This window comes from Anabrus simplex, chromosome X (assembly GCF_040414725.1).
Source record: "Anabrus simplex isolate iqAnaSimp1 chromosome X, ASM4041472v1, whole genome shotgun sequence".
Classification (NCBI taxonomy): domain Eukaryota; kingdom Metazoa; phylum Arthropoda; class Insecta; order Orthoptera; family Tettigoniidae; genus Anabrus; species Anabrus simplex.
In genome coordinates, this window is record NC_090279.1 from 198,838,294 (window position 1) to 198,846,157 (window position 7,864).

At 40.0% G+C, this 7,864-nt stretch overlaps 1 protein-coding gene across 6 annotated transcripts in view; it reads right to left on the reverse strand.

Annotated features, from left to right (window-relative positions):
• LOC136886864 (zinc finger protein OZF) overlaps positions 1-6,251 on the reverse strand; it is a 229,277-nt gene extending 223,026 nt beyond the window's left edge. For 3 of the 6 annotated variants that reach the window (XM_068230660.1, XM_068230654.1, XM_067159734.2), the window contains exon 1: positions 5,775-6,087. The gene's annotated coding sequence lies outside the window, so the exon portion shown is untranslated. The other 3 variants (XM_068230655.1, XM_068230661.1, XM_068230656.1) reach the window with 3 other exon arrangements.
• Positions 6,252-7,864: the final 1,613 nt, after the last annotated feature.

The window sequence follows — 7,864 nt, forward strand, 5'->3', positions numbered from 1 at the left end:
TTTTTTTTTTTTCTGTCTGGTAAATGTGATTTAGAGATGTATGGCAAGCCTATATCGTTAGCCTTTCTGATGCTAATTTCTCATTACTGAGGGTTGTACAGCAGTGTAAAATGAAAGGTCTCAACACTAGGAAGTCCTCTGTAGGATAAGGATGTCCGTGTATACCACTGAGTGACATCCCTGTCAAATCCCTGGATTATTTGCCAATGTATTTCTGTACCATTAGTCTCCTTAAAAGTGGCCTTTCTTCTAGACATCCCACCACCATTGGGGGTCTTCGGAAAGTGTGCAAGGAGGTATGGGCTAATATTCATCTCCCTGTACTCCATTGAAGTGTTCTACAGTGGAAACTGAGATGTAGGGCAATAGTCTGTCCCCGTGGCTATCACATCGAGCACAACGAGGTCTGGACAAAAGGTAAATCAAAATCATCCAAACCTAACCGGGGCAACCCTCCATGAACAATTCCTAAACACCAGAAGCGTGACAAAAGCATTGGTTAAATCCAAACCTGTCTGAATTGCTCATAAGATAGTTGATAGTGATTGGTTCGTTGAAGAAGGATGTTAACTCTTTGCCGTCCCTAACGCTCCAGATTGCTCGACTATTATCACCCGCCTGCCATGTTGAACGCTCCAAAGCGCTCATCACACTCACGTTCATTAGATGTGTGTTGAGAGAGATATTGAAGGGTGGACAAAAGTCCATGCCACACTCCATGTCGTACGATGTTGGCACGTGAAAGATCTCTAGTAACACATTTGGTGTTTACCCACAAAATTCATTAAATCTCAGCCATAGACGCCCAAGAGTATTTCGGTTTAATCTACTGCCATCTAGTGGGCCTAGAGTAAACTGAAGAGCAGACAGCCAGATGGCATCAAATTGAAATGTCTGCACACAGTAGCTGAGGTCATACAATTATTATAATTTATTTATTTATTGGATAAATAATGTCCTGCGAGGAGGAAGATGCTTACTACTTAATATTGGCTATTGTATATGCTTAATATGCTAAAATTATTATTATTAATATTATTATTATTATTAAAGTTCGTGCCTTAACAAGACACTGATTTGGCACTTGCTTGAATGGGAAAGGTCTGACACAGAATGGGCACCAAAACTCACCGCACTATGGATTGAGTTTGAACCGCTCAATCATACCTTCAAGAAAACTTGCTGAACATGCATGCTTACTGTATTATCAGACTTTGTGTTTGTCCTTACTTATTAACATTTTTAAACATAATAATCATGTCAAATTTAAGCATTGCAACAGTACAGTAAACCGAACACAAATAGAAACACACCTCCGGTCGGCAAGTGGCGAGGGATGGAGGGCCAGCAATATTGCAGGCAGGGGAGGAATAAGACAGACACTGTCGTCTCCTCTCTCTATCTGTTTGACCAAGGGTTTTCCTTTGTGGTGACCGCTATAATCCAACAGATGATATAGGCCTAGATTTTGATTCCCATTGGAAACTTGAAATATTTATCCTGACTGAGTGAATTCTTAATTCCAATATTGGAAATTATAAATTTTCCAGCTAATTCATTCTTGGCTGGCAGCATTTCACAAATGGGAGAGGGAAATTTTCGAGGGGAGATAGCAGTTAAAAATCAGGATCAAATGAGGTATCGACAGACAAACCGTACTAGGTTAGGCACTGGGCTATACAATACCTTTAACCCTCTGACAGGCGCACACAGATCTAAAGTGCAACAGCATCACCGTTTTAATATTAATCTGTTAATATAATTGGCGGGTAAGTGTTTCCGTCACAGTATGTACAGCCCGATAGATCATCCAGCAGATGACCTGTGATCCATAAACTTTGCTGTGCCAGGCACTGTTACAAGAATCTTCATCTCACAGGCCTAGACACTTTGTGTATTGCACTTTGTTTGTGCATGCTTGACCATGTGATTAATAATTATTTCCCCTTTTATCACTCGGTGCAAATATAGTAAAAGCAAACCGAGATATTTCAAAAGGCGCAGATTGAGCTGCTTCCTTTGGAACAGTCGGATTCAGAAGATCAGAAAGAGCCCTGCATAGAGATAGAGAGTGATGGTATCACATGTGAAGGGGAGATTGTCAAGGCTCGTGAGCATGCTAGTGCGTCAGAGCAGTGTGCGTTATCTTGTGGCATGACACAACCAACGACGAAGACAGTTCAAATGATTTCTTCCTAGCTGATAAGGGTTGGAGGAAGTGGAAGAAGACTATAATTTCAAATAGCTGTAAAATTGCCAGTAAAAACATAAAAAAGTGTTAACAGGTATAGCTTATGCAATGTCTGCTCTTCTGAAGTTCATAGATATTAATGATAATACTGTGTTATGCACAAATAAGTACATTGAAACTACGAGGAGGGATGTGGGATACTCAAGAACTATTGAGTTTGCCCTGCAATATCACAACCACGAGGCATCACTATGTGGCGCACACAAAGTGACTGTCCTTTGTTTAATGCTTAGGTTTCCACTAGGTAAATAGAGGTAAAAGTAGAATAGAACTATTGCCAACTGTTGGTTGTTGGTTTCATATAGCAGTCTTTCCCCCCCCCCTTGCCATGCGGAGAGTATGAACCGCGGCCATAAGATTTCCTCTTGAACGGAGTGTGCCTACAAAAGGGCCACTGTTTTTGTGACAGATTGACATGGATGCGCAGATACGTTATAGCTACTAAATGACCTTTCTTGTTCTTGCCGTAAGCCCCGAAATTAAAGGAGGGATTGAGACGCCACGACATTTTCAAACTTCACGGACCTCTTTAGCCTTTTTTTCTTCTGCAGTGGCTGGTAACAAAATCTCTGTCTTTTCATTCGATATCTCGGCCAACACCCGTGATCCTTGGCAGAAGCAATCGATAATGGTACCTGGACCATTACTTTAGGTTATAAAATTAAATATACTTCTAGGGGCGGGTGGGTTGGTCTCTGGCAGGCGTAATGAACACATCTCTCATCCAGAATCATTTCTAGATAAGAATGTCAGCATTGAAACTAACATGTTATGTTACTAACATATGTACCTGTTCTTCGCACGGGAATTGGTATTTAAAGATATGAACTTCATTAATGTTTCCGTATTGAACTGAGATCGATAAGATATCTATTAGGTTCAACCTTTGTGTTTACTTCAATTCAATGTGTCACTGCGCCAGATTTAATTATTAAGCCGTTACTCTTCTGTTATGACACATGGTGTGAATAGTCAGTTACAGATTGTGTCCTTGCTTATATATTGTGATCTTTTTATCGCTGATGATGACATTATATATGTCAAAACCGGTCCCAAAGTTGAATAAAAGGTATTTGTAACATAAACACGTACCTAATTAGTATTGAAAAGGTTGAACCTAATAGATATCTTATCGGGAATTGGTAATCACTTTCATGATTCCTTAACGAATTTATGCGAAGTTACATGCCTGTATTCAAATGCTAAATACCGTATGGCATTTTAAAATGACATTCTTCTATGAAAACACGTAGCTGTAACATGAAGTACAATAAAGCTAAACAAAGTGGAGACAGAAAGGGGTAGATCACAGAGTTTATTGAATAATACAGTTCCTGGTCCGAAGTTATGCGTAATTCTCCCTATTTCTAGGTTACATCTTGTTGTTCATCTGAAACCAGGAGTGACACTGTGGCTGAAGACTCATGAAACCAATCGTTGACGATAACCTCCCTCATTATCGGTTCTATCTAAAACAGTGAAATGGCTCTTTAGTTAAAATATTACAACATTTAACCTAAGTTGAAACGACATGACAGCCTGTAAAGCAGTCCATTAATGATATCTCCGTTGTTATCCTCCTATCGAAAAGGTGCACATGGAAAAAAACATTCTAGAAATTGATTTCCATTAAGGCTGGTAGTTTTCCATTAAGGTTCGTTATGTACATATTGTGGGAGGGTAAAATCACTGATTTGACTTCCTATAAACCCCCAAACCAATTCGGGATTTAGAAATAACATTGACCCTAATACCTATCCAAGAGCAGATATAAAGTTTGTTAGAAAAATATTGAGTAGTTTCCCCAGTTATAAAAAAATCAACATTCAAATCGACAAAAAAGTTTTTTAAAATTCTCCTCGAAGATAGACTGCAAAACGGTCTGTTAATGATATATCTCTCATTAATCCTCGTATCAAATTGATGCAGATGAGAAAAAAAAAGTTTAGAAATTGATTTCCATCAAGCCAGGTAATTTCCATAAAGTTTGGTTGTGTATATTTTGTGGAAGTGCAAAATCATTGTTTTGGGTTTTGGATAAAAACCCCAGTCAATTCAGGGATTTAGAAACAATATTGGCCATAAAAACCTACCCAAGGACAAGTGGATTCAAAATATTGAGTTTGGTAGAAATATATCCAGTAGTTTTCAAGTTAAAAGGAACTCAGACAAACAGACAAGACACCAAAGGTAAAAAATATTCAGTTGGTTATTATTACACTTGAAACAGATAACTAAATGAAAATTTGATAGTCAATGTACAGACATACAGCTGTTACGATTTTATTTATATAGATAATCCTTGCAGGGTGGACTCTACATTTCTACCAAAAGATATTTTCAGGATGGACTGATGTATTAGGTTTATTTGGAGCTCTCTACCTAAATGAGACAAAAAAAGCTCACCACTCCAATGTTCTCCAAGATGGGCAGCATTCAGCTACAGAAGGTTCCTGTTCCTCTTGTGCTCATCAAGATAACATTGTTGCCGTGTGCTCTACCAGTCCTATATAGTGTCCTCTTCAGTGTTCTACATGGCAGGTAATAATACAAAAACCTAGTATATTCGCACCTCTACTCCTTCCTTATGCCTTTGCTGGCAGGACCTAGTGTTTACAGTGTACTATGTCTTCTGGCATAGGCTAGAGCAATTTTGTTACTTTCATAGATCTGTCTGTCTCCTTGGCTTTGACAATATGAAAGTGACTGAGGTATGAGCGATGCTAGTAATGCCAATCCTTATGCAGCCAGTCGCTGCTATGAATGGTGTGAAAATGTTGCTCATAGGGTCGCTTGGTGTATGCATTTCAGAGGGCTTGGCAGACTGATATGTAATAGCAACTCTGGCTTGGTGAGGAAAGGAACGGGAAACTACCTCACTCATTTCCCTAGTATGCCTCTTCAGTGATGCCTAGGTCATCTATGACAGCTGATGGCAGAGCTGTTGAAGAGGATCCCACCAGCGGAATCGCTGACGGACTGAACATACATACTCCTTCCTTGTACCTAATGAACATATTTAACAGCATATTACGGCGCCTACGAGTAAACTGGAGATAGCCGGCTTGTGTACCGTAAGCCTAGCGTTAGGTGTTTGTAAGAACCCACTGGACATAATAAAAGAGTTTCACACTAAATTTCTCATAAAAAATTCCGAGGGTGAAAAGGGAAGGGGGATTGTGGCACGAAGTGCAATGCGCACCTGCACTCGTTACAAAAAAAAAAAAAAAAAAAAATCTGACACTAAGCCTAGAAAAGTCATGTACAGACAGGAATAAGCCGATACTTTTGTGCAAAACCAGTGTGGTAGGAGGAGACCACATGTAAAAATAGATCCATGTTTCCACTACAAAGCCCCAAAATAAATTCCTGAACCATTCACACAAGCAATAGGAAAGTGATGCTAGTTGCTACAGGTTGGATAATTTAGCCCTGACGGTGGGCAAACCAGGAGTGGAGCGATGAGCAGAAAAACGTGAGTTAAGGAACTGTGTTAAAAAAAAAAAAGCACCCATATACAGACCTGTGAAATTGAATTCCACTCCGCGTTCCTCGTCATTGAGTACAAACGTATGCTACACTGAATTTAGACATTTTAATTCACTTTCGCACGTCACGCCGCTAGCAAACGATTGACGTTCCAAAAACTTTTCTTCTTCATCTTATTCTTCTGGAAATATTAATGGGCACTTTATTTTCACCCAGTCACCGTAAGAATTATAGCAAATAGAGTAGAGATAGAGCAAGAGCTGTTGTATAGTTGGTCTTGATTGTCTCTACTGTATGTGGTTTGGGTTAGGCACTGGGCTGTAGGCTATCTTTAATAACAATTCATCTCACAAAATTTACTGACCTATGAAACTGAAATACACTACACTTTTGTTGACGTTGTGTACAACTATATGCTACACAGGGTTTAATCATTTTAATTCGCTTTGCAACTTTACTAACATTAACTTAACTCTTCATTATTATAGACCAGGATACGTCATACAAAAACAGCGAGTTATGTGAAACCAGTGTTGCCAACCCCATTTTCATTTTAATATGCTAGATCGTTATCCATCTTCTTCTTCTACTCTTCAGTAGGATGATAGGTGAAGACCACAACAGGATGTAATTGTAGAGGGTAAGCTATTTAAGAAAAGGTAAATCAAAACTAGAAAAAGTTTAAAAAAAAATAAGCCAACCCAAGCACTGCTCACCAGGAAGGGAATGATATTGTTATCTGTTCTGTTCAATTAGCAAACAACTATAACCGCAAACCATGGGCATTTAATTAAGTACACTGAGCTAGTATTGTAAGGCGGAGGGGTGGTGTTTATTGTTTTAAGAGGAAGTAAAAATAGGCAACCGTTCTCTATTAACACTAATCAAAAAGAAAAATTGATATCGGTCAAAGAAAGACAAGGGCCACGAAGATCGTGAAAATGAAAGACTCCCTAGCCATCGGAACCTAATAGCGTCGGGGTCGGAAAGGAACAAGTGTTGACCAAGAGAGGTTAGGTAGGTTAGATGAACGTGAGGACCCTGGCACAAGTAAGTCAAAGGAATGTCAGGACTCAGCTATGGGAGCCATGGGCGCCAACCACGCTCCTCAAGTTGAGAGCCCCTGTGGCCCTTTTTAGTCGCCTCTTTTGGCAGGTGGTGTATACCGCGGGCATTATTCCACCGCCCCCACCCAGAGGGGGCTAGTCTCGACAGACTGGTTTTAGAAAAATGAAGGAAAAATCCTTTTTCTCTACGCGAAAGTGGGGAAAGGTTACTGTTTAAGAGGAAGAACAACTGGTCAACCATCCTCTATTAACACTAATCACAGGGAAAAAAGTAGGAGGAGTCCGATACTTCGAAAAATGAAGATATAGGCCAAAGAAAGACAAGGGCCATGAAGGGGGTGAAAGTGAAAGACTCCCTAGGCCTCGTGACCTAATGCCGTCGGGGTCGGAAAAGAACAAGAGTTGACCAATGGAGGTTGCATAGAATAGCCTAGATGAAAGTAAGGAGCCTGGCACAAGTAAGGAAGTTTTCTGAGGTCATCGGACGATAGTGAAACTCAAGGATGAGAAGAGTTGTCATGATATTACATCATAAAGACACATTCCATGCTCACGTTGGACCAGTAGTAAGTCACGTACCATGACTATAAGTGGCCATAGCTACTTTCGCTGTTTGCTACCAAACAGGATAGAACAGAAGGTTGCGTACAAGAAGGGAATATACAGAGGGAGGAAGACAGAGAGAGAAAGACTTCGTTCATACTGGAGGAACCACAACGCCACATCATATACCGTAGGCTAAGGGAAAACTTCAGCGGGAATATTGTTCTTTTGCCGCTAGATGTTGGATAAAAAAATGATAAGCTAGATTTAGCAGGGCGGAGGGCGGGGGGGGGGGGATGGAAAAAAGAAAAGCTTTACTCCCTGGTGAAACCCCCTTCTTGATGTTCCTCTGATCAACATAATAATAAAATAAGTTCCTAAAATCAGTGTTGCCAACATAATTTTTACTATTGCTACATATACACAAAGGAGTAAAGCATATTCGTTACTTCTTGATACACACATACACATAAAGCCAAAGCCAACATGTGAGACGAGACATCAGAAAGCACCG